Source organism: Hemicordylus capensis, chromosome 4, assembly GCF_027244095.1.
Source record: "Hemicordylus capensis ecotype Gifberg chromosome 4, rHemCap1.1.pri, whole genome shotgun sequence".
In the NCBI taxonomy this organism is placed as follows: domain Eukaryota; kingdom Metazoa; phylum Chordata; class Lepidosauria; order Squamata; family Cordylidae; genus Hemicordylus; species Hemicordylus capensis.
In genome coordinates this window covers 110074572-110099771 of record NC_069660.1, presented here as the reverse complement: position 1 = coordinate 110099771, position 25200 = coordinate 110074572, and the positions used below count along the sequence as shown (strand labels likewise).

The 25200-nt window shown below is 43.6% G+C and overlaps 1 protein-coding gene and 1 long non-coding RNA gene across 3 annotated transcripts in view; one reads left to right on the top strand and one right to left on the bottom strand.

The window, feature by feature from the left end:
* TNNI3K (TNNI3 interacting kinase) overlaps positions 1-25200 on the bottom strand; it is a 292390-nt gene that overhangs the window by 131686 nt on the left and 135504 nt on the right. The gene's annotated exons all lie outside the window — the stretch shown is intronic.
* On the top strand, positions 14065-22151 carry LOC128322245 (uncharacterized). The gene is made up of 5 exons (XR_008305621.1): positions 14065-14466; positions 18662-18726; positions 19655-19696; positions 19997-20220; positions 21253-22151. It is a non-coding gene; the product is annotated as an uncharacterized LOC128322245 (long non-coding RNA).

The window sequence follows — 25200 nt, the reverse complement described above, 5'->3', positions numbered from 1 at the left end:
CTATTCATTTTTACTGAAGTCTCTTCACTAGTTATTATTTTGGTGATTTGCTTCAGATTATGTATGTGTCAAGAGGTAGCAGTGAAAGATCCAGATCAAACTATATAAATTTGGTATAGTATAATTGATGCCCGGAGAGACCCTGGATTTTGCCTTGATGACTAATGCTGCACTACAGGTCAGGAATGGATCTGTAAAGAATACTGATTCATTGCCAGTTTTCACTCATCTTGGTCAGTATTGCCAGTTTCTCAGTTTTAAGAGCATGAAACTTGCCTGCAAAATTGAAGCCAAAAAAAAAAAAAAAAAAAAAGTTAACTGTGTTTCCAGTCTGTTATTTATCCAGACCATCTTTGTTGTGAGCTCATACCACTTAAACTTCCAAGGTCAGCATTCTGAATGCAGTAACAATCACTCATATCTGAAGTTACTGAAGAGGCAGAAGAGTTTGGGCAGAAAGGGGGAAATGAGACTAAGCAAAGCAGAGGCGAAAGGTCTAGAGAGGTTAAAAGTATAGAAATCAGGGCATTCAGACACATCCACTAACTTGCTGAAAAGACACAAGGGAACTGGCAAGCTTCAGAATCAAATGGAGAAATGCTCCACCTGTGGAACGATGCCTGTGTGAGAAGCTGTTATTTATCCAGAACAAGCCTTGATGTTGTTCAGCACAACAGTCTCATATTTGGCAAGTTGGCAGCACAAGGCTGAGTTAACCCTATCTCTAGCAAACAGAAACTTCGAGGATGCACCTCCTGTGCCTCCAACAGTTTACACCTGCTAGCATCAGAGGATGTGCTGGAAATGGTTGCTTTGTAAATAATAAAACAGGCAAGGCAAATTACAGTGGCTTAGGGATATTTGTCTCTCACATCCACACACAACTGATATTTGTAACCTCTTCAAATAAACATATAGAAACTGAAGGAAAAGGAACTTCTGCTGCAAAGTCTGAAGCCATGTTCCTACCAACGTTACATTTTTAAGTGATTAAATGATCTGAGGCTACACCTAAGGGTTTCATTCTTCTCTGAAGAGCCGGGGGGTGGGGGAGTTGTGCCTCTTTCTGATTCAAAGATAGCCTCTTCACAAGGCCTACCCTGTCCTTTTCTCCTGGCTTCTTTCCCCTCACCTGGGAGCAAACTGGTTTAGCTTCTCACACTGCACCTTCAGGGCTTTATGAATTTCATGAATATGACCCTTCTTAAAGGGTCTTATTTAGTGGTCTATCAAATGGTGAAACAGTAAACTATATAGAAACAAAAAGACCATTCCTCATCTCAAAATGCATATGATGGGAAATAATATATCCAGGACCCATTATAGAAGCCACAAGCCCATCCTTCCTCACATCTGCCTATTACAGGAGCTACACTGGACAATCAAAAAGCACAAGGAAGCTACCTTAACACAGGGGTGTGCACAAACTATTTGATGCCGAACTGGATCCCCTCAAACTGGACTGGTTTGGTGACTCAATCATGAACCCAAGTGGGGGGCAGTTCAGTCCACAACTGAACTGAACCAAGCCCGGTTTGGGCAAACCAGTTTGGCATCAAATGGGGATGGGTGGGTGATGGCGAGAGTAGTTAAAGGGTCTTCCCCCCTGGTGTGGCTGCTGCTGCCACTGCTCACCCCCACTGGCACAGCCCATAGTCTGCCCAAGCATGCTGAAGCCTCTTTTAGTAAGCTGCCCATGTGGCAGCAGTGCTGTTCCGGCCTCTGTGCATGCACGGAGGCCCGATCAGCATTGCCACCATGTGGGCAGCTTGCTAAAAGATGCATTGGCGCACTTGGGCAGGCTATGGGATGTACCAGTGGGGGCGAGTGACTGCACTGGGGGGTAAGTAACTACCTCTCTTGGCTCCCCACCCCACCCCTTAGAGCTTCCCAGGACCCCCACCCCTTTACTTGTATAGGGGAATCCTCACCAGCTTCTCCTTCACAAGCACAGCAACTCAAACTGCCAAACCAGTTTGGTTAAATGGATTAGACCAGCTAGTCAGCTCAACTGAACTGGTTCGGCAACACACAGTTTGGTTTGAACTCAATTTGAATTTGAACTAAACCTCAATTTTTGGTTCATGCACATCCCTAGCTTAGCACCAATTATCCTGTGTGTGAGAGAAAAATGCGGAGTGGGAGGCACTCTGTAGCAGCTAGTAGGGATGTGCTCAAAACTGTTTCCCCCCAGTTAGGTCCAAATCTGGATTAGAACCGGACCAGACCAGTTTGGTTTTGCCCCATCTGGATCAGGACCCGGCTCGTTTCCAATTTGAGCTGGTTTGGGCCTGGCTCGAGGGGGCAGGGGGCTTCCCTAAGTGTCATATTAGTTAGGAATATGCCTGCCAGCCTCCCACAAGTCTCTCACGTCTGGTTTGGGGTCCACCTTTGGGATCTATTTTGGCCCTCTGCTCATGTGCATCAGCCAAAAACTGGTGGGGGTGTGCACAGGGCTGAACTGGGCCTGGGAAACGGGGGGAGGCCGGTGGAGATAGGGGGAGCCACCGCAGCACCCCCTATGGCTGCCACAGCATCCCCTGCGGCTGCTGGAGTTGCCACTGGGAATAAGTACTTCCATTTTCTTAACTAATATGATACTTAGGGAAGCCCTCTGGCCCCCTTGAGCTCAGCCCAAACTGGTCTGAGTAGTTTGGCTCGACCTTGAAGTGAACCAGATCTGGATCGCTTCGAGGTCGAGCCTTTGAACCAGATCGGCTCAATTTTGAGTGAACCGGCTTGATTTTGAGCTGATTCGCATACCCCTACAGGCCAGGTTTAGTCCAATTGGCCATCCCAATATTGATTAATTCTGGACTTGCCCTTCATGCTTCGGTTCTATTTAGAAGGAAGGAGGTTAGTTCCCTGGGATGAGTGAATTTAAGCAGCAGCCTTAATTATGTTGGAAGTTACCTATTGTAACCATACTATGCTATGAATGATTCAGCATTAAAACCAAATTCTGTTTATTTTTTGCTGTCTGAAAGCAGGGTAATGGTAAAATCAGGGCTGGCTCCAGGTGCACCCCCCCACCCACCCCGATCAGCAAATTGTCCTCCAGGATCTCCTTCTATGTGAGTACCCCCCAAAGCTTGTGGCCAGTCTTGGCATTTGGGTAGGGTGGGGTTAAGTCGTTCTCTGGATGGGACAGAAGAGAGAAACAACAGTTCTTTCTGTTGTGAGAAAGTTACTCTGTCACAAAGGTGGGCTGTGGGCACTTCAGGGAGCAGCAGTGGCTCCTTTGAGAGCTCAGAGCCTTCAGCAACTTCCTGAGCTTGCCAATCTCTGGGTGGTGACCTTGGATAAAGCGTGTCATCTACTTCAGGGAATGTAAACTCTTGGGTGTGCAAATGTACAGGGAACTGGACACAAAGTCAGAAGTTATGTTTTTAAAATGTAGTTAATTTAATTGAAAACATGGCAGTTGTATTCTTTAAACCAGGATATAAACTTGGCAAGGGCTCAGTCACTGCATGTTCAAACTCTGTTCCCTATCACAATTCAAGAAGAAACCTGCATGGGAACGTGATTACAATGCTGGAGCCACATGTCAAGTATACCCTCATCTTGTTTTTGTTAGCAAGGGTATTAGTTCAGGGAGGAATTTGAATTCAGAAGGTCAGGAATAGGTCAGGGTAATTCTTGGCAGCATTTCTGCTTGTTTTTGAGCTCAAACCTAATGGATAAACAGCAGTCAGCTGAGCTAGCAAGCTTTTCCAAATGAGCCTAGAGGGGCTTGTTCGCCAGAGTTTACCTCTCTAGCAAACAGCTTGATGCAGCTTTTAATAAATAGCATATAACATTATTTTAGAGGATCAGAGATATTTGGTTTCAGAGTTTGGTTAATATTTCCTTCTTTACTCCTATCTCTCTTCCCCACTTTCCCAGCTTCTGTGGTTTATAGCAAATCAAATGTGTGCTATCAAATAAAATGTTCCACCAGCCATCATTTAATAAGATATTCATTATCTTTTTGTTTGACTTCTTGTTCAGTATGGATGACTGTAAACTGACATTGGCAGCCTTCATGAATGTTGTGAAGTCAATGGGGCTATTCTTATGATCACAAAAATCGGGCTAGGAAAATCCTAGCCCAATTTTTGTGATCGTCAGAACCACCGGGCTTGCAGCCGAGCCCGGTGGTTCTGGAGCAGCTAACCCACTCCTGTAGCCCGCCCCTTAGCCCGGGTTTGCGGAGCGAGCACTCCGCAAACCCGGGCTATCTGCTTGTGAGTAGCCTCCCGGCTCGGGGTTCTCCCCAGTATGCCCTGCTTGCTTGTGCAGGGCATATTGGGGCTTCCGGGGGCCACGCGGCCCCAAGCTCCCCAGCCCCTGCCGGCTCCGGCTCTGTCTCGCTTGTGAGCAGGAAGAGCGGGCTTAGCCTGCTCTTCCCGCTCACCAGGAAAAACTGGGTCTCACTGATTGTGAGACCCGGTCCAATATATGGTAGGGGTGTGCACAAAACCAGTTTTACCAGTTCGGTTCTAATCCAAACCAGATTCAAACCAGACCAGTTTGGTTTTGCCCCAATTCAGACTGGGGCCCAGCTCAGCTGGAATTCAAGCCAGTTCAGGTCGGGTTCGAGGCGGGCAGGGGGCTTCAGTAATTGTTAAAATGCTTTTTAAAAATGAAGTACTTACTCCTGTGGTGGCCTCATGGGTGCTGTGGTGGCCATGATGGGGCTGAGGCAGCTTCCCCTATCCCTGTTGTTCCCCATAGACTCCCAGGGCTGGTTCAGCCCATTTCAGCCCTCTGTGCACATGCACGTGGTGGCTATCTCTTTGGCTGCCACGCATCTGTATGGGCCATTTGCATGACCATGCTTGGGTTATCACCCCCAGGTTCTGGAATGTGCTCCCCATGGATATAAGAAGATTATCTTCCTTAGAGACCTTCAGGAGAGCCTTAAGGACCCTCTTTTTGGCCTGGCTTTTCATGATTTCTAATTTTAGTTTTAATCTGGTGGGTTTTTTAAAACATTTTTAATCTGTTTAAAATGTTTTTTTTAATATTAATTGTTTTATGATGTGTTTTTTATGTTAATGTAGACCACCCTGAGCCACTTTAGGAAGGGCAGTATATAAAGAAATGAATGAAAGAAAGAATGAAAGTATACCCCACACCATCTTTACTTCTGTGATCTCAAAGGACAAGAAGGTTAGGGCAGGTATTCCTATCTTGATGGAGTTTGGAGAGAAGAGTAGCTGTGCCTGAAGGGACAATTAGACTTGAACCATTGGATTTGCCCTTCAGTTGAGACTAGGTCATAGCCTCATCACTCAGAGTTAAAGCCATAAGTGTTAGAGAACCTTGATTGACAGCTAGCTGTGTGACTCAACATGGCAGACATCAATCAGATCTTATTATAAGGAAGACATGAAGGAATTTGTCTTTAGTTCTGCTATAGTATTTCTTTCCCCCCGCAATAGTATTGGTGCTTGTAGGAGTCTGTATGCATTGTGTCCCATGCTGGTCATGTCTCCATCTGTAATTTAGAGAGAGTGTGGTGTCAATATCGACACTTCACTGGAGGCAGGACAGAGAACATTCAAAGCCAATTCATTTAATCCTTAAGAGCATGGCTGGCTGCTTATGTTCTATCAAAGCTGGTATTTTTCATTAGCTCAGATACTACTATGCCTACAGGGAAGCAGTTTGTGAGCCAGGGCTTACCTGGTATATATGGTATGAAGACAGATGAGTGAAGGGAATCCAGCTTCAAAATACCCTATTCACCCAAGAAGAGGAACACTTGTGAAGTGGTATAAGCAAAATACTATTGGCTGGAACTTCAGACTCTTAAGGCACAGATGCACATAAGCAATAGACCAGCCATGTAAAACCTGGGAATTATAGATTACTGAAGGTAGAAGTGTTGGGTTTGGATGCCTTTTGAGGCATGTGTAACAGTATATGTCAAAATGTCATAAAGGACTCAATAAAGGTTACATGAACAGTATGTATAAGAGAAGAGCATAAAAATGAGGAGATAGAGTTAATATGAAGGTGGTGTATACTAGACCTCAGTGGCCGACATCCTGATTAAAATGATCTAACTTGGATACCTATTGTGTCCTTTTAATGTCAATGTTACTCCCTTGAGTATATTTAGTCAGGATATCAGCCAGTGTTCTCTTTTCTTCCAGGGCAGAACTGACAAAGTGCTGATGAGCACTTTCCAATTTTGTCCTGGGAAGGGTTTAGAAAAAGGGGTTGCATAGATTCCCTCATTAGTTGATCACTTGATTACTGAATCATGTTTAGCATATTATCTTCAACCCATTCAAGGGCTGTCTGTGGCACCAGTGGTACACTGAGGGTGCGTGCAGATTGTTGCTTTTCAGAACCTTTATGTACATGTTCATTTTCATATCATGCATCTGCTTAAAATGCTTGCTGTGAGGATTTTGAACTGGTGTCACATTGTACCCTTGAAAAGTTGAAACAACAGCATTTCATTAACATGGTGAGCACTGAAACATCATGAGGCGCTTCACACGATTGCTGTGAAGCGCCACACAGGGTTTGTGTGGGGAGAGCGGGCTTAGGTTGGGAGCTCTGGGGGTCGGGAGAAGGGGAGCGCCGCCACACAGTGCCCTGACCTCCCTGAACCCCAGAAAGGCACCGCACAAGTGTGCAGTGCCTTCCTGGCGTCCCCCCTCCCTTCCCCCCACCTCCTCCCCATCCCAGTGTGTCAGCCATGGCTGCAAGCAGCTGCAGCTGACACATGATCAAATAAACAAGGTTAATAAATTAAGGTTAGCAAGGTTAATAAATAAACAAGGTTAATAAATAAAGAAGGACTCGCTCCGTTAACCTTGTTTAGGGTCAGGGGTAGTTAGGCAGGCTAGCCACCTTGGAACCACCGGGCTCGCCCGCGAGCCCAGTGGTTCTGACGAGCAACAGAAAGCAGGCTTGGCTCCCTTAGCCCACTTTCTGGTGATCGTCAGAATAGCCCCCATATGTGAATACATTTTTGTGTGCTTGTGGTGGGCCTTTCTGAAGTAGCATATTTCTTTCTGCTTCATCATGGAGCACTTTCTGCTTCATCATGGAACATTTGTTGAAATTGTTTAACATATCCACACACACAGTTTCCTTTAAGAATAAAGTGACTCTTGAGCGGTTGTTCACACTCAGAGTGCCTTAGTCCTTGGAACCTGATGCAACTGGCTATCTCTCCTTGCATAATGCTTTGGTAGCACCTCTGGGGACAGAGCCCTTTGGAGGTCCATCTCCTTGGCTTAGTCATGAAACAGTAGACGTAAAGGACAAAGTTGCTCTTTCTTTCTTTCTTTCTTTCTTTCTTTCTTTCTTTCTTTCTTTCTTTCTTTCTTTCTTTCTTTCTTTCTCTTCCCACACATCACCCAAGTGATATTGATTATATCAGAAACTGGTTGTGATATAGTGTCATCAATTTTATATCTTCTTTGACTTCTCTGGAGTTTGAAGTAGGGAGCTTTACAAACTGGACTACAAATGTATGCGTTTGGAAAATGGAATTATTAGACTTACACATACACACACACACACACACTCCTTGCTCCATTGTCTCTCTACAGTTGTCAAGCTACCAGTGTTAGATCAGGATTTGTGTAGTCATTACTTAGTCACAGCAGTAAGTCATAGGCATAGCAGTAAGGGGGAAGTCACTCCAATTGTTCCAGGACAATGGCAATATGTTAGCAGTGTGCAAGAACTTTTTTCATATTGTTATTCCAATCATTTTTGTTATCCAACGCTTCAATCATGTTGTTATTCCTTTGTTAAAATCTCATTCATTTCATTACTCATTCATCAAAATCTCATTCATTTCTATAATTCTAATTCATTTTCATTGAGGGCGGGGAGAAGGCTTACCTTGTTGAATGGCATTAGCAAGGAGGACTTTTAACTACTTTGCTTTTTGTTATGCTTTAAACAGGCAGCAGTGATGACAGAGCTCCTTTCTCCCATTATGGCCTGGATGTAGCATTGTGTTATTAGGGGTCCTCTCCTCCACTTTGGATTTCTGGCTCTGACCTTTAATGCAACTGATGCAGAAATGTTTTTGGTTCCAGGAGAGAAGCAGCATTCATTTGGGCCAAAATATCAGAACTTGGACCAGTATGAACTGTCTGGAGAGGCAAAGCACTCACCAACCCTGATTTCTCAATGAATCTAAAATTCCAGGTGGAGTAATCAGGAGTCGTATACAAAAGACAAAACCCGAGAACTGGATTAAACACATCAAGGGAGGCTCAGGCTCTAAGACAGTTGATTAAAATGCCCTGTTTTGTCCTGGTGATCCATCTGAACAGTGAAACCTACCCCACTCACCAGGCATTTTCGCCTGACTTGTACTGAAGAGTTCTGATGATCTCTTCTGATTATTGAACCTTCCTGCTTTTGCAGCCCCTGTTAGGAGACTGCAGAAGGAAAAGCATTCAAAGGAAAAGCACACAACCAAAATCCCTGGTGGCTAAGGAGGGCTAGGGGCAAGGCAGGATTATACCTACCTCCCACCACATAACTCTGGCGATCCTCTTGCCATACCACTTGGCTGCGCACATGATCACTGCTGCGGCAAGCAATGTGGTGTTCTGGAGGCCAGGAAAACACAACCTGGTTTCCCGAAATCCCACAAATTCTCTGTGTGAGGAGCACGCTGCATCGGCGGATTTCCCCAGAGTCACTCTAGCTGCCCAGTGCTCTAATGACCAGGCTCTGTGTCACACAACTGAAGACTGGGGTGGAAGGGCATGCTTGCACCCTTCTAGCTCAGTAATAGCCAAGGGGAAAACTTTGGGCTACCTGGCAGGGCAGTGCCAGGATCAGGTGCAATCCCAGTGCTCCACCCAAGCAGCCCTACCCTCATACGAACAGCCTAACAATCTGCTTTTAGATATGTGTGTATGATTGATTATGTGGCAGATGAAATCACTATCCCCGGGCAATTCCTTGTGTGGGTTTTTTCTGGGGAGATTTATGTAAGACTGCCCTGGACTTCCCTAGACCTTAGAGCTGAAACACTGAAACTTGTAATGGAACCACAGAGGCTAAGCCCTTTCTTGTGTGGGCTGGTTAACCCCTGCACTAGACTGCCTTGGAATGTCGGTGCTATCCTGACTGGCTGTTGGCACACATAGTGCTTTAACTCTCAGAATCTAATGTCAAGCTGGCACCTGACTGCCAATCTTCACCAACTGCTTTGGCAGAACCTCTGTGGACAGAGCCCTTTGAGTCATCACAATAATATGCACCCCCTTGACTTCAGTCATGAAACAGTAGATTAAAGAACAGGTATAAAAGTTGCTCTTCCCTCTCTTTCTCTCTCTCATTCTTTTTCTTGCTTTCCAACCACACTCTATCACCCATCAATTGCCAGGCTATACAAGCCTCCACCTTCGCCTGCTTCCTCACCTTTCTCTCTCCCTTGGGAACTGCATTCATTCCCTATATTACTGAAGTTATCACATTTCACATTGAGGTGAGTCTCATGATCAGTGAGACTCGCCAGAAGGGGGTTTATGGGGAGAGCGGGCTTTCCCCCTTGGCTTTGCCCACTCTCCCCGCAAATGATCACTATCACAGCCCTGGGTGGCTGGACCGGTCGCCCACATGACTGCCGGCTCTGTCACAGAGCTGGCGGGGGCTGTGGAGACTGAAGTTCCAGGATAACCCATGCGAGCACATGGGCCGTGCTGAAGAGACCCCCTGAGGCTGGGGGTCTCCTCATGTGTTGCCGCACTGGGGGTCTCCTCATGTGGAGCCGCACCACGGCAACACACGATTAAAAAAACTGGGTTAGCGGATCACTCACTCCGCTAACCCTGTTTAAGGGAAGGGGTATTCAAGTGGGTTACTCGCTTTGGGGAAACCAGGCTTGCCTGCGAGCCCCGTGGTTCCCATGATCCATGGAAAGTGGGCTAATCTCCCTCCTAATCTTCCACTGATTGTGAGAATACCCTCATTGTATCTCTGCTCTGTAATATGTTAAACTTTATTTTAGAAATCTTTGCTTCTGAATCTAACAGGTCTTGCCACTGTCTGGACTGTGATCTATTTGTTATTCATGCTTATAAATTTGTTCAAATCCCCTCATTTTGGTTTCAAAGCATATGCACCTGTGTGTATAGAGAGATGTATAGAGATAGATAGATATAGACATAAAGTTGTGCCATCACGTCGGTGTTGACTCCTGGTGACCACAGAGACACATATATATCTGAAAAAGCATGGCAACAATTTCCTACAACGCTTCAGTAACCACTGGGAATGGAGTTCTACTATAACCATAGACTGTTTACAGTGTTAAAAAGTATGAAAGGAAAAAACCTCAGTGCTTCTGCCATACTACAAAGTAAGGACCCACCCCTTAATGAAAATGAACTGCACTGCAAATGAATGTCATGTCATGTCATGTGCTATTTGTTTCTTTTGGACTTCCATTCATTACTGCAAGAATTTGGTTTGGAATGAATTTTTTTAAATGAGCTAAATTTGGTTCATTTTTTTCATTCTTTCCCCTGCAATCTACAAACAGCCTGAATCTAGCTGATGCCCATGACAAGCCACTCAGACAGTGGGGCTATTCTCACGATCGGGGAAAATCAGGCTAGGAAAGCCTAGCCCAATTTTTCTCAATCGTAAGAACCACAGGGCTTGGCTGCGAGCCCGGTTATTCTCCAGCGGGTAACCCGCTTTGGTAGCCCGCCCCTTAGCCCAGCTTTGCAGAGTGAACACGCTGCAAACCTGGGCTATCGGATCAGCTCTGCACCACGGCTACTCACGAGGAGACCCCCAGAGGGGAGGCGAAAAGCCACCTCCCAGCTCCGGGGGTCTCGCCAGCATGCCCTGCGCGCTCGCCCCCACTCCACCCGGCCCCCGCCGGCTCTGTCATGGAGCCGGCAATCGTGTGGGCGACCAATCTGGCCACCCAGGGCTCCCTGCCCGATCGTCTGTGGGGAGAGCAGTCTTAGCCCGCTCTCCCTGCAGTTTTGGAAAAAGCAGGTCTCGCAGATCGTGAGACCCGCCTCAGTGACTTCTTCAAAAATACACAAGTCTGCATTAGATAACGTGCAACTGACCACATGCCTAAGCTCATGAAATTTATCCTTCAGAAACTAAGGGTGGCACCATGTGTTTGACACAGTGAAATCCAACTGTTTGACACAGTGAAATTCAAAGCAAATTTTGGGGTTTCTCCCAAGGAGAAACATCTGGGAATTATCAAAGGAAGTCAAATGAGTGTCTATAAAACATGTCTATAAAACACCTATCAAAAATTGAGGTGTCAACTAATTAGCCCATTGATAAAGGACATCAAGGGACAGACGACTTTGTTGTAACATACCTATTAGCAGATAAGAATGTAACAGTATCATATGTAGTAGCTAAATTTTGTTATGTCGCCACCAGAATGCGAAATTTAAAGTAACAGATTTTTAATGTAACTATATATAATCATTAATGTTTATCTTTATATGTATGATTGACTGTTTTAAGTATGTAAAGTTTTCTTCTTCTTCTTTTTTGTTTGGTCAATGACCATAAATCAAGATTGACCATGACATGTAAGATTCCATAGGCGGGTTCTGCACATACCTGTGAAAGAAATTGGCTAATAGTAGCATGGATACAACTTACACTGCTGCCTTGCAATATGGAACTATGCTTTTCAGGTGAAATATTTCTGATTCTTCCCTCTCTCTTGCAGGTTATCAGTTCAAAATTAAAGAAAAAACACTTCTCCTACCCTCATCTCCAGGAAGAGGAAAAACTTTTTTTTGTTTGCAATCAACATCTAAAAAGGACCATCCCTCCTTTTTTTAAGGCATTCCCATCACACAGGCCTAGCACATGCACTGAGCTAATAAACCATAACAGCTCCGTAACTGTTCTGTTACTATTGACTCAATGGCCTGTGAAATAAAAATTCTTGTAACAGACTTTGATCAGAGATTATGAAAGCCCATTTAGAGCACTCATGGACTCTAACATGCACAACAGTCATTTAGAAAGGTGTGCTTGCCTATAAGTCATCCACAAGAATTAGGATCCAGAAGAATTAGCATAAGACATCCAGTAAGAATTAGCAATTCGCTATTAGACATCCAGAAGAATTAGCATTAGCATGAACAACTTGGAAAAAGCAAAATCACACCAGTAACTAAAACAAGTTTATAAAAACACACATACCTTTAATCATGTCCACAAAATACTGTGCTACCATTCCATGAAAGACCATACACTGGTGAGGTGTTTGCCCATCTGTTTCATTTTTACTTTTCTTTTAAAAGAGCGCTAAAGCAGCCCTTTAAAAACAGGACCCTAAATATATCCACATCACTTTACTTATGTTAAAAGATACATTACAGACTCAGTTTGGCTTTCAACTGCACCTTAATTTGGATTTATCTGAGGCAAGCTGATGTGTCTATGCAGAGCTCCATAAATTTCACTGACCCTGAAGCACCTGGGTGGCAAAGTTCAGATCAGCACTTCAGTCATGAACACGCTCAAGTTTGTTCATCCATTATTTCAGATAGGCCATATGCAAAACGAGAAATATAATATGCAGGACTTTCCAAATTTGCCTCCAGATTTCTCTTCAGATGGCAACTCTTGGGATCTCTGCTATCGTTAACCTCTAAATGCACATACACACACTAGTCTGTGCCAGGCTATGCTTGAATGTAGCATTATCCTGTTCTGGAATGCAGGGTTTATTGTAAGCTTCCGCCCACCCCCCTCCAAAGGAAAAAAAATAGCACAAGAAGTTGGTGCAGATCCCCCATCCCCAATTCATGAGACCCTCCAAACTATTTCTGATTTTAAAAAGAAAAACAAAAAAACGTAATAGTGATCAATATAATGTAGAAGGAGGTGTGGCACCATCATACTGCTGCGTTACAGTTCTATACCACATTACAGTTTATATATAGAATCCAATGAGTTGACAAATGCTTCTTGACTACTCAAGCAGTTGGTCCCAATTATATACTGTCAATATAAAGTTATGAAGATTGAAATGAAAGCGTAATCATCTGATTTTCTATTTCTTTCTTTTTCCATTTATTTCTACAATTCTGTTGCTCATTAAGCCCCCTCCCCCACATTTCCTACTGCACAAAAATCTAGTTCCCACTGCACAAAATGTGTTCAGCTGCATATCGGAATAAATCCTGCTGGAATGCAGCCAGTAGACACTACACTGTTCTAATAGGTCACTATGTTGGGTTTTACCAAATGTTACCTCAAAATATGGTGGCAAAAGCATAAAAACACAAGTGATGACAGAGATGGACACCTATTGAAAGGTACTGTGCATGATGCCACTATTTCATCTCTTGCTGCCATAATTCATTATGAGCCAGCGTGATGTAGTGGTTAGAGTGCTGGACTAGGACCAGGGAGACCCAAGTTCAAATCCCCATTCAGCCATGATACTAGCTGGGTGACTCTGGGCCAGTCAGTTCTCTCTCAGCCTAACTCACTTCACAGGGTTGTTGTGAGGAGAAACTCAAGTATGTAGTACACCGCTCTGGGCTCCTTGGAGGAAGAGCGGGATATAAATGTAAAAATAAAAATAAATAAATAAAATAAATTATGGATTTCATATGGAGTGGAATTTCTAGGCAAGCTTGGAGGTTCCTGCTTAGTGAAATATTGAAATAATTCTGAGGTAAGCAAAACTCAGGCAGATTCCTGCCACACATCTGTACCAATGACATGAATTTGTAAAATGAAGTGAACACACACACACACACACACACACACACACACACACACAGAGAGAGAAAGTCAAAAGCTCAACAATGGCTTATTGTTTTGTTTATACTGAGTGGCCACTAGAGGGGGATATGACACATAGATTGGACTCTGAACATTATCTCAACCTCTTTCTTTCATCTCCACTCTGTTGTGCTTTTAAGGATATAGATTAGCTATACCCTTCAGTTACATTTTATGAGCTTAATTGAACATGTTCATTCTGGAGAGATAATTCAAATTATATTTACTTTACCAGTACTAAGAAGTGCTGGGCAAAGAAGCACAGCAAACAGTTGCAGGCCTCAGAACTGCCAGAGTAGATGACACCATGTTTGTGCCCTCTTATTTAATCATTTGCAGCATTATTACTTTTTGGAAGGTCTTTTTAAACACACACACACACACACACACACACACACACACACACACACACACACACACACACTTTTCACATTTGTCAGCACATTGATAAACTGAAACCTTATCCCTACAATAGAAGCTCTGTAGTATAATTCTTTTAAATAATAAAAAAAAGCATTTTCAAAAGGGGAAAAATGCAAGGAATATTTCTGTTTGATTCTCTCTTCATCCCCACAGGATGCCCATGAGCCCTGAATGAAACCAGTCTATTTGACACTCCGGCTACAGACGGACAGACACAATCTGTGATCACTTGTAAGACACCACAGATTTCAAGAGCACAGCAATACTGTAAGTGGGGTTAGAGAACCTGGGAAAAAAAATTAATCTCTTTAGAAGATCTAACTTTGCCCCATACATCAAGACAAGTGTTCTGTCTTTTAAATGTACTCGGAAACTTCACACTCGTGCTGTTAGATGTCTTTAATATGATGTTGTCTCACTGCAGGGCAGAAAATAGAGAAAAAAGATGGTCACAGGACATGGGTGTTCTTACTCCATCTTGAACACATTCTATGGTGCCTAGATCTGGTAGATTAATAACAGAAGTCACAGCAGTAGATTCAATTTTCTGTCAAATGAGCTGAGACACCTTGTCGGGAATAAAGGTTAGAAGCCAGCATAGAGTAGTCATTTCATTTTTATCCAGCCACTTAAATTATTCTGCTGCTACTATTCAGCATATCACAGAACTTAGGCCGGGGTGGGGGCGGGGAGAAGTCATGTTTTCTGGCCTGCAGAATTTAGTGCTTTTGTAGAGAAGGACTAAGGAGGAAGGAATGAGAAAATTAATGATGAGGAAATTAATTTGCAGCAAAATCCTGTCTGGCATTAGTCAACAAACCTTTGAACTCAGGATGCCATTTTCTGGCCATTAGGGGTGCTATAAGCAATTGTGGCTGCAGCTCGTGTACTGGTGTTTGCTGTGGTATGCTCATAAAGTCATGCATTTTCAAACCCTCAGAATACACTGGACAGTCTTGTGGCATTTATCTACCTTGTGCTTATGGACACACATTAGCCCTATTCAGGTATTATGTTGTATGTGTGTACAGATGTGTGTGTAAACACACACACACACACACACACACACACACACACACATATTTCTGTGTGAATGACAGCACAAGGATTCAGTTTAAAAGTAAACCTGGGTAGAGGGAGGAAGCGTACTACTGCACTTGCATTGAACATAACATGTGAATTACAGTATGTGCACACTGCAAACAAATGGCACATGCACTGAAGATTATGTGTGAATAGGGGTGTGTTTTCTTCACACCTTATAGCATCATAATAGAAAATGGTAATGCTGGGAGGTGGGTGGGGCAGGGGTAGGGATGTGTAATGTGGGTGGGGCAGGGGTAGGGGGATGTGGTTCAAAGGTTTGGGGTTGAGCCGAACCCCACCCTGGTTCAACCCGACCCCAGACCACCACCCCAGCCATTTGTGGGGTTCTTTTTAAAAAGATAGTACTTATGCCCTCCAGGGGGCTCCTCCGAGGCCTGGTGGGGGTGTCATAAAGCACATGTAATTGTTTTTGCAAGCAGAAAATAAAAAGGACCCCAAATCTGAGTTGCAACAACTGTCCTCTCCCACCGCTGGCCTCCGTTTTGGCAAAAATCTCCCAGTTCGGGCATTCTTTGGCCTTTCCCCCATAGCAGTGGCTTTTTTGGAGGCCACCATGCATGCATAATGGGCCCCTTTGGCCAGGTCATGCAGGCCAAAGAATGCCTGAACCAGGCAGTTTTTTGCCAATATGGAGGCCGGTGGGGGGAGAGGACAGTTGTTGCAACTCAGATTTGGGGTCCTTTTTATTTTCTGCTTGCAAACACAATTACATGTGCTTTACACTTGTGTATTACAAGCAAGTGTAATACATAAGAGCTGGTCTTGTGATAGCAAGCATGACTTGTCCCCTCTGCTAAGCAGGGTCCACCCTGGTTGCATATGATTGAGAGACTAAATGTGTGAGCACTGTAAGGTTTCCCCCTGAGGGGATGGAGCCGCTCTGGGAAGAGCATCTGAGATTCCAAGTTCCCTCCCAGGCATCTGCAAGATAGGGCTGAGAGAGATTCCTGCCTGCAAGCTTGGAGAAGTTGCTGCCAATCTGTGTAGACAATACAGAGCTAGATGGACCAATGGTTTGATTCAGTATAAGGCAGATTCCTATGCTCCTATAAAGAGGAAACTTCTTTAAACATGATTGATAATAAAAGCAAGTCCAGATACTCAAAACTTCTAACTGATCCTGAAAGCTCATTCATTCTATATAATGGAAAAGGACGTAAGTGTTCTCTCAATGTACAAAAACTACCCACTGATCTTTGAGGTTATTTTAATAAAATGCATTAAAATTCCACACTTCTTTCAACCATTCAAATTTTGCTCTATTCAGTCTTCCATTACTTAGCATACATCAGCCTTCAAGCAGTTAATAAATTCAAATGATCCTTGAGACCTTACTTGAATTGGATGTTTCACAAAATCCAGAAGATAACTCAGTGGGTATAATGGCACTTGTGTATCTGATCTTTCTTGAGAGCTTTGGGCCCAACAGCTAGCTTCATAGGAGCCATTTAAATGTTATTTGGTCTCTAAACTTGAGTACTCACATGAAATGACTCCCACCACCCCACCTTGCCCCAAAATGCATATGCTTTTAACCATTTTCCAGTGAGGCAGTGGAACATACAGTGGGAAGAGGGTAACACTTGCACAGCTGCCATGTATTATGGATACATGACTGAGTGAACTAGGTATAGAGAAACAAAAGAAGCAGTCCTCATAGAAAGCTTGATTATTGGGGTGGGGGGATTAACATGGGAGATAATGAATAGATTGTGGCTCTATCCTAACTAGATAGGATAACATGTCACCTAACTAGATGAAGGAAATACAGAGCTCACAATTGCATTTTGCTACCTTTTTTACAGCAGAAAAACTAACACTTATCCCATTAATGTTTGCTGTTTCATGGAAGTTCTTCATATCATCAATGGATTTACATATGTTATAGTGAAAGTCCAACATTTGGTTGATGGCAACATTCACATGAGAATGCTAACAATCTTAGGTGAAGATTTTGAATTACCCAAAGGTGTTTCCACACCTGCAAAGACAAACAAATACTGACTGCCAACCATGGGTGATGACCACCACTCACTAGTATACATCTGGATTCACATTCAAAACATTTGTCTGGGCATGTCGACATTCATGTATGAATATCAACAGCTACCAATTTCAGACATCTGCTGTATCATATGCATGCTGTTTTCTTTTCTTAGCATTATATTTGCCATATGCTACATCTGTATCACGGGCAGGAAGGTTATCATATACATGTTCTACTTTTATTCATAAAAGTAATCCTTTCCACATCTTCTTTATCTCGTTTGAGCATGCATGTTTAGAAATACTGTGTTAAGCCATTTCCCTCTTTGCCATAACTAGCTTCTTGTTTCACTTCATCACAACTGATACAGATCTGTTGTTGGCAACCAGGCCTGTTACAAATGGCTGTGTACTCCCTTTGGATAGCAAGGATAGCACGGTCTTATCTCAAAACGTTATCTACTCTTGCTACAGATATTCAATAAATATAGCAAAAGGTTTATATGAAAAGAATGAGAGATGGGTGCCATAGTTTTTACTGGCAAGGTGCCACAATGGCAGGAAGCACTGCTCTCACTCTTATTTGGCTTCAGTTATCATCATTCATTGAAATCTCACTGGCAACATGGCATTGTTATGAAGTCAATCAAGGATGAGGGCATGAAGCATGGTTTGGCTTTTTATGGTTATGACATGTGGCCACTAAGATTTAGCCATTGATGACGTCTAAGTCAAATCAGCATGAGGGCAATCCTTCCTGCCCTGACTCTAGCTTCTTATGTGTGTTTGTGGGTTGGGGTGGGTGGGATGGAACTCAGCAGCAGAGAAAGAATGGCTGCTTCTTCTGCTGCTGTTAAGAACACAAAACATTCAGTAGCGGCTAAGAAGGAGAACATAGAGAATTAGACATAAATGAAGAAGGAGTAAACATTCAGAGTTAAGAATAATGTTAAGTTATGGGAAATACCTGATTTCAAAGAGCTCTGCTCTACAAGGGGTAAATAAACACTCTGAAAAAAGGAATGGGTGGAGCCCTTGGAATAATAGGTGGGCAAAGGCTGATTTTCTTCATTATCTTTATGACATGGTTGAATTTTGAAATAGCCTATACGTAATAATGCAGTGGATAATCTTAGCTGATGGGCAAGATGACAAATGGTTACATTCCTCAAGTAGCTTGGATTTAATAGCTTATTTCACTGTACAAATGCCTGATGTGAGCAAAGTGCCTATTGACTTCATCAATGTTTGAATTACTTTCCATGTAATATTGACTTTCTTGCATAGCTATACAAGTGTGGGTAGAAGAGTATTGTGTGTTTAAAGAATGCAGCTTTCAAAACTGTTTAAACCTATTTCTGTGCTGCAGGCTTTGATCCCTGGGACATTTCTCTGAATTGCATTTCTTAAGGCAGTATGTGTGCAGCTAAAAAGGTAAGCTGGATCAACAGTGGACACCGAATGACTAATCTCTGTCCTGCATTCAAAGCAAACCTAAAGTGCTTGAATAATGCCATCTAGCCTTAACATTTAATCTACCATTAAGATGGTGATTGATTTATCCACTGAAGGTAACATATACAAAAAGCAATGCAGAATATCCATTGATTGATCAAACCACACAGACAGCCCTTCTATGACCTGATGTTGGGGTAGGCAACCTTTGATGGCACACTAGCTGTTGTTGAACTACAACTTCAATTATCTCCAGCTACACAATAAATTTTGACTGGGATGATGTGAAATGTAGTTCAACAGCTGGAGTGCCAAAGGTTCTATCTTTGGCTCGATTTGGAATCAGTTCAGTATTTACAAACATTTTTGGCAGGAATTGGTGGTGGTGGTGGTGGTGGGGGGAACCCTCATCTGTTTATTGAATGTAAATTCCTGACTAGTAATGTTGGTACATGAGCACTAGTAGTTCCACCTGTATGTACATTATTGTATTTCTGCTTGGGAATTGTATTTTGGTTTCTTCTGCCCTCCATGCACCTCACAGCATCAGCCAATGGCAGAAAGCTCCTTGGAAATTCAACTCCTCCTGTTCTCATCAAACATACACAGAGGTTTTGAGAACTGGATGGACAACCACCACCACCATATGAAAAAAAATATCAAGAAAATAAAACAAAAGACTACTTGGTCAGATGGTCTGGCCATGTAGTCCACAGCAATCAGTGAGCATGTCATCAAGAGTAAGGGGCTAACATTCCACAAAGTCTGAGTAGATGCCTACAAAGCTTTGGGGGCATCTGGTCTGCTGAGTTGGACACTGTGTGTGGGCAGAAAATCATTTATTTGTTTTTTTAAAAAGTTAAGTGCTGAAGAACTGCTGGAAAAAATGACATGTGATTTTTAACAGAACCTGACATTATGAGATGGACAAGTTTGCATTCTGAACCAGGTAATTATACTCATTGGCCCCATACAATTCATGATCAAGGGATATATACAAACTGTCCTTGAAAACAGTCACATCAGTCTTTCTGAGAAAACAGAGTGGCTGATATCCTGCCTAAATTACTCTGTAATATTAAGAGCCACACATGTTGTTTGTGCACACATCAAGGGTTTCCTAGCCCCTCTTCTCACTGCAGAGTTTCATGTCCCCCAACCCTTTAAAAAGCTGCTTCTGAAGGTCAGGAGACTCCCTTGTTGAGGAAGCAGTATTCCACAAACACCTGCTGTTGGAATTGTTTTTCAGCTACAGACTTCTGCGTCACACTTTCTGCTCACTGCTCCCAGTCCCTGCAACTTCCTCGAAACCCCTCTTCACCCTCTGCTGAGTTACTATTCCAGACTACCAAGTGCATCTAACAGAGAATGAGTGACGTGCTATTCACGGGTGCTTAAGAACTGAAAGAGGATTATAATTGCAAGTTGAGGCCAAAATGTGCAAGCCACGAGTAAGATTTGCAGTCCCGTGTGGTATGTGAGGCATCTTTAGAGCTCACCTTTCCTTTCCTATTAAAAGTGTCAGCTTAGGAAGTGGGGAATGTACTTGTAGCTCTCAGTGAAGTCAACACCGGAGCTGAGCAGCATTTAGCAGCAAGCTGTTGATGACAATGGTATTTTCAGTGTTTCACAGCAGCGTCCTTTGATACAATGGCTAGAACTTAGGCATAAGCATCTTCCTACTCATGATCAGCATGCAGTCTTCAAACAATGGTAACTGCATTATGTCCCTCTAGATGCTTTCAGAGGCAAAACATCAACAATTTTCACTCACTTCAGAGCAGGTATGTTGTACCAAGAAATATATAAAGTACAGTTCTGCTCTGAAAGGGCTCATTTGTTTTTTTTATTCAACTCTTTTTTTATTCAAGACATATTTTCATCCTGCAGAATTCAGGCATAAATGTTCACCTGTGTTAATTCTGTATTAATTCATTCATGCTTCTTTTTATCCTGAAAGAGTATAGCAGTCTCTGCCTATGTGCTTCCAATTTGGTTAGCATTTATACTTATATATATTGCAAAAAACATCAGGGCTCTCCCCTCCTCTCTTATCCAAAGCAAACTAACTCTGTATACCAACCTTGGAACCCCCTATTGCTCAGGGAAATGGAAAATTAGCATATAATATTACAACATGAAACTTGGAGCATGACTGAGTTGCAGGATAGCATTAGAAAAGGATGGGGGGGTGGAATATGGGAGACTTCTCATTTCCCCTAACATCCTGTTGATTTTCTGCTTCAATCACACTTCTGAAAAATGGGTATGGGAGAAAATGTGGATGTTTCACATATGGACACTAACTGACACCTAACACACACACACACACACACACGTGAGGAGGGATTATAAGGATGTGACAGGGGCACGCACAAAACACCCCCAGTCTTTTTTATGAGTACGGTCATACAAATGTACAAAACCTCCCAGCTCTGTCCACACTCAATCTGGAAATGAAGAACCATGTTGCTGAACCTTAGCCATATGTTTTGTCTCCTACAGGTTGCTTCTGGAGCATGGGCAGAAAGTTTGGCCTGCTTGTGCAACAGCACACACAGAGAAGCACTGGGGGAGTTACACATGGGCTCCATCATGTCACTGCAGTCCCTCCTTATATGTGCCCTTTGTTTGGATGTAGCACACAGTGTCCATGGTGTGAGTGCATTGTGCATATTATGTCCTCCCCCCACGTTCTTTGCCATTAGTTACTTGTCTACATAGGCCTTAGAAGTTGTTCATGACTGTGGATTGTCAAATTGTATGAGGGAAATGTTTTTTATTCTCAGAGTTTGTTTCTTGTAACCCAAGGTGGTTGGGGTGGTTGGGTGGCTGTGTTTTTATAACACAAAAACAGCAACTTGAATTGAGCTCAAAGGACTATCAAGTTGTACAGCTTGTGAAGAATAAATTCCATACGTTACATAATAAATTCAAGGCAACTGAAAATAAAAATGGAACTGAAGACAATTAAAGACAATTACATGACAGCTCAGCTGCAGTCGTTAACCCAACAACCAGAACCAGATCTCATTCTAGCCTTCTTCTGAAGTTATCTCTCCATTACCACTAAATGTGGGCAATGAGAAAGCAAGGAAGGTGGCTAGCTGTCATGATCCCAGATCCAGGGGACCCCCAGGGGTGTGCATGGAACTGGGTTTTTGGTTCAGTTCGAATTCCAGGCAAATTTGAAATGAACCACCGGTCACAAGTCTGGGTCCATTTGGTTGAACCAGTTCAAACCAGTTTGAGGGCTAGGCTTGTGAAGGGGAATCCAGTGTGGATTTCCCTTTACAACCAAAGGGGGCCCCTGCCTTTAAAGAGTACTAAGGGCAGCTGGGGTGGTGGTGGTAAGAGGGCACCTTACTGGCTTTGCCACCAACCCGTGATGCTGGCAAGGAGTTTTGGTGGGGTTTAGAGGAGTTGCCACTGCCACACCACAACCAAAGGTGGTAAAGTGCTCTCTCACCACCCCCCTGGCCTCCATTAGAACCCTTTTAAAATGCAGGATTCCCCTTTGATTCCCATGTAATGTCAAACCAGAGTTGATTGGGGCATAGGCTGGAATTAGTGTACATCGAAATGTGTGAAACCGTGGTTTTGCAGCAAAAGCAACCTGCAGTTTCCCTTGCCAGACTCCAATTTAAATCTTTGGTTTGTAGGAACTTTCACAGTTCGAACCTGAGGTTTGAGGTGGCAGCGTTACGTCCAAATGCAGACACCACCATAACTGTGGTTTTGTGCTGTTTCTAGAACCATAATCATGGAGAGGGGAGCTGAGACCCACCGAGGAATGTGCCTGCTCAATGCCTGCCACCCTTCTTGTTGGCTGCCTCTGCAAGCACTTGCCTCACCCCCTTGTTTGTGCACACCTCAAGCCATTGCCTGGCAACAAGGCCACTGCCTTGTCCCATCCCAAGCTTCTAAGCCTGCCAAATGAAAAAGTCACATGGGGGATACCTGCTCTCCACTGTGTCTCTTATTCCCCCCTCTGGCAACCAGGAGAGAAAGGGGACAGGATGGCAAGACAGGCACTATGTGTTTTGTTCATCAAAAATACATTGATACAGAAGTAAGTCCACAAGCACATACATTTGCGGTGGCACCATAAACCCAGCAACCCAATACAATCGCTGCAAACATAAGATATGTTGAGGCAGCGGTACATAGGTTCGGCTTTAAAATGAAGCCCCACCCAGGAATTCTCTAATGGCTGCTCTATTTTTTGCATAATAAAGTTGGGGAAGGGGGCTTCCCCTTGGGTAAAAGCAGGCAGTCTCTGGTGTTACTCATGATAAGAACCATCCAGCAGAAGCAGTATTGCCTCCAGTCACAGGAGAGATTCCCATTGTGATGAGGATGGATGCTGCTCCAGAGTGGACCACTCTCTCATGAGAGTGAAAGGCCATGGAGTGACCCATTCACTACTCATGAGAAGACTCATTCTGGGGTACACAGGGATGGGGCTGAATTTTTCATAATGTGCAATGATGTCACTTCTCCCAAGGACCGCTCTCTCTTGAGAGTGAAAGGCCATGGAGTCATGCATGGGGGCCGGATGGCAGCTGCTACCTGGCCTGGTTGCTCAACACAAGCAGATCAGGTACCCCAGCAACAACTTTCACTGTATTGGTGATTGCCGCAAACAAGCAGTCCAAGCAGTTCATCTGCCAGTCCAGTCATCCATTCTCAGATACTGTATCCATGTTTGGTTTTGCCCAGTGCAGTGATCCCACTTTCCTGAGATCACTGATGATCGAGGCTCCCCTCTCCCACAATTCCCCCTTGCAGCTGATCTGCATACACCACAACACGTATGAAGATCAAACCTGAGAAACTGGAAGAAGAGTAAAGATCTATCCCTGTTCCTAGTGTTTCCCTGGTCCATCAACCCGGTATTGTCTGGACACATGGAATGGCCACTTCTCCTTGGAAGTGTGAAAGGGTTGTCTGGAGAAGAGGGGGAGGGGGTCATGCTGTACAAGTTCTGTTATTTACCCGAGAGATCTAGGGGCCCACACAAGTAGGAGCCCTTTGATTTGGATGGCCTATCATGAGAGCACAGTCTGAAGGAGGGCAGAACCTAACTGAGCCTCCAATCCTCCCCAGTGGACTTGCTTAAGAAGAAGGGCTTAAATGCTATTTAAAGGGATTCAATGCCTTTTCTCTGCTGAGGGTGGGCAGACCATTTTGAAAAGCCACAATTTGACACACACCCTTGAAGATCATGGACAATGGTGGCCACCCTGCAGATATTATGTTGCCTTGTCCACAGTCTGGCAATGCGAGCACTATGGTGCTCACTGGGATGCAACCTCTACGGACCAGGAAGACGGAGTGGCTCTTCTGCCCTGAAACCAGAGGTTGATGGGCTATGGCTGGACGAACATCTGCGATGCGATTTACAGTTACAAAAATTAACCTTGGGTTCATCTTTCCACAGTTTGCCATTACGTGCAAACGGGGCCATTCAGTGAATGTAGAGATACCTTCTAACGATGGCATCACTTTCTGTGTTGTATGAAAGCTTTTGTCTTTTTTAACTGCTTGAATAAGTCAGTTCTGCTTTGGCCTCTTTCATCAAACTAAACCTCATTACTGACTTCCCTTCTTCATTCCTTCCCAGCCCTACTGAGTCAGAAAACATTTATACATGCAGGGCTTAAACTGGCTGTATTTTCAACAGGCTCCTAATGGAAATATAAAGTATTGGCTTTAATGTGCATTCTATTTGGAATTCTGCATTTATTAATTACACACAAGCACATGATAAGATCACATGCACTTCTAAGAGCATGTAGCAAAACAATATCAGAGACAACACAGCCATTGCTCAGCTTCCTTCCTGATATCTTTCATAATTCCAGACTGATTTAGACTTACCTCTGCAATAATGTTGACACTACAAAGCCATGTCCCCTTGGTTCAATCGAATTATCCCACATCACACAAATAATGTATACAAGTGCTAGCTGAGTGAGTTGGATTGGTCATATGAATTGAGGCACTTCTTATGTTACAGCTGCATCTTCTTTGGGACTGTTGGCAAGCCAGCTTTCCTTGTTAGATGGGGCAGCCACATTTCAAGGTGAGCCTCTTTTCCCCCAGTGCAAAGTGCTAGCTGAATTTTTTCACTCTCATTGCCAAAGGAGGATGTGAAGGGAAAGGCAGTGACCTTCCCCCTTGCTCCTCCATGTACAGAGAGCATTAACTTACATAATGGACGTCAAGTTAAGTCCAGTAAACAGAAAATTGATTTTGAACACCAGGAATCAAATGACAGGCACATTATATTTTTCATAAGAAATAAGGATTTTAAGCTTGACTTTGAGTCAGATTCCACCTAAATAACAAATTTGTCCATATTACAGATTTTAAGGAGATTCAAGAATAGAGGGAAAATAAAGATCTTGGGATATGTCTTAAATTCTTCTTAAGAGTCTCTTTTCTTCC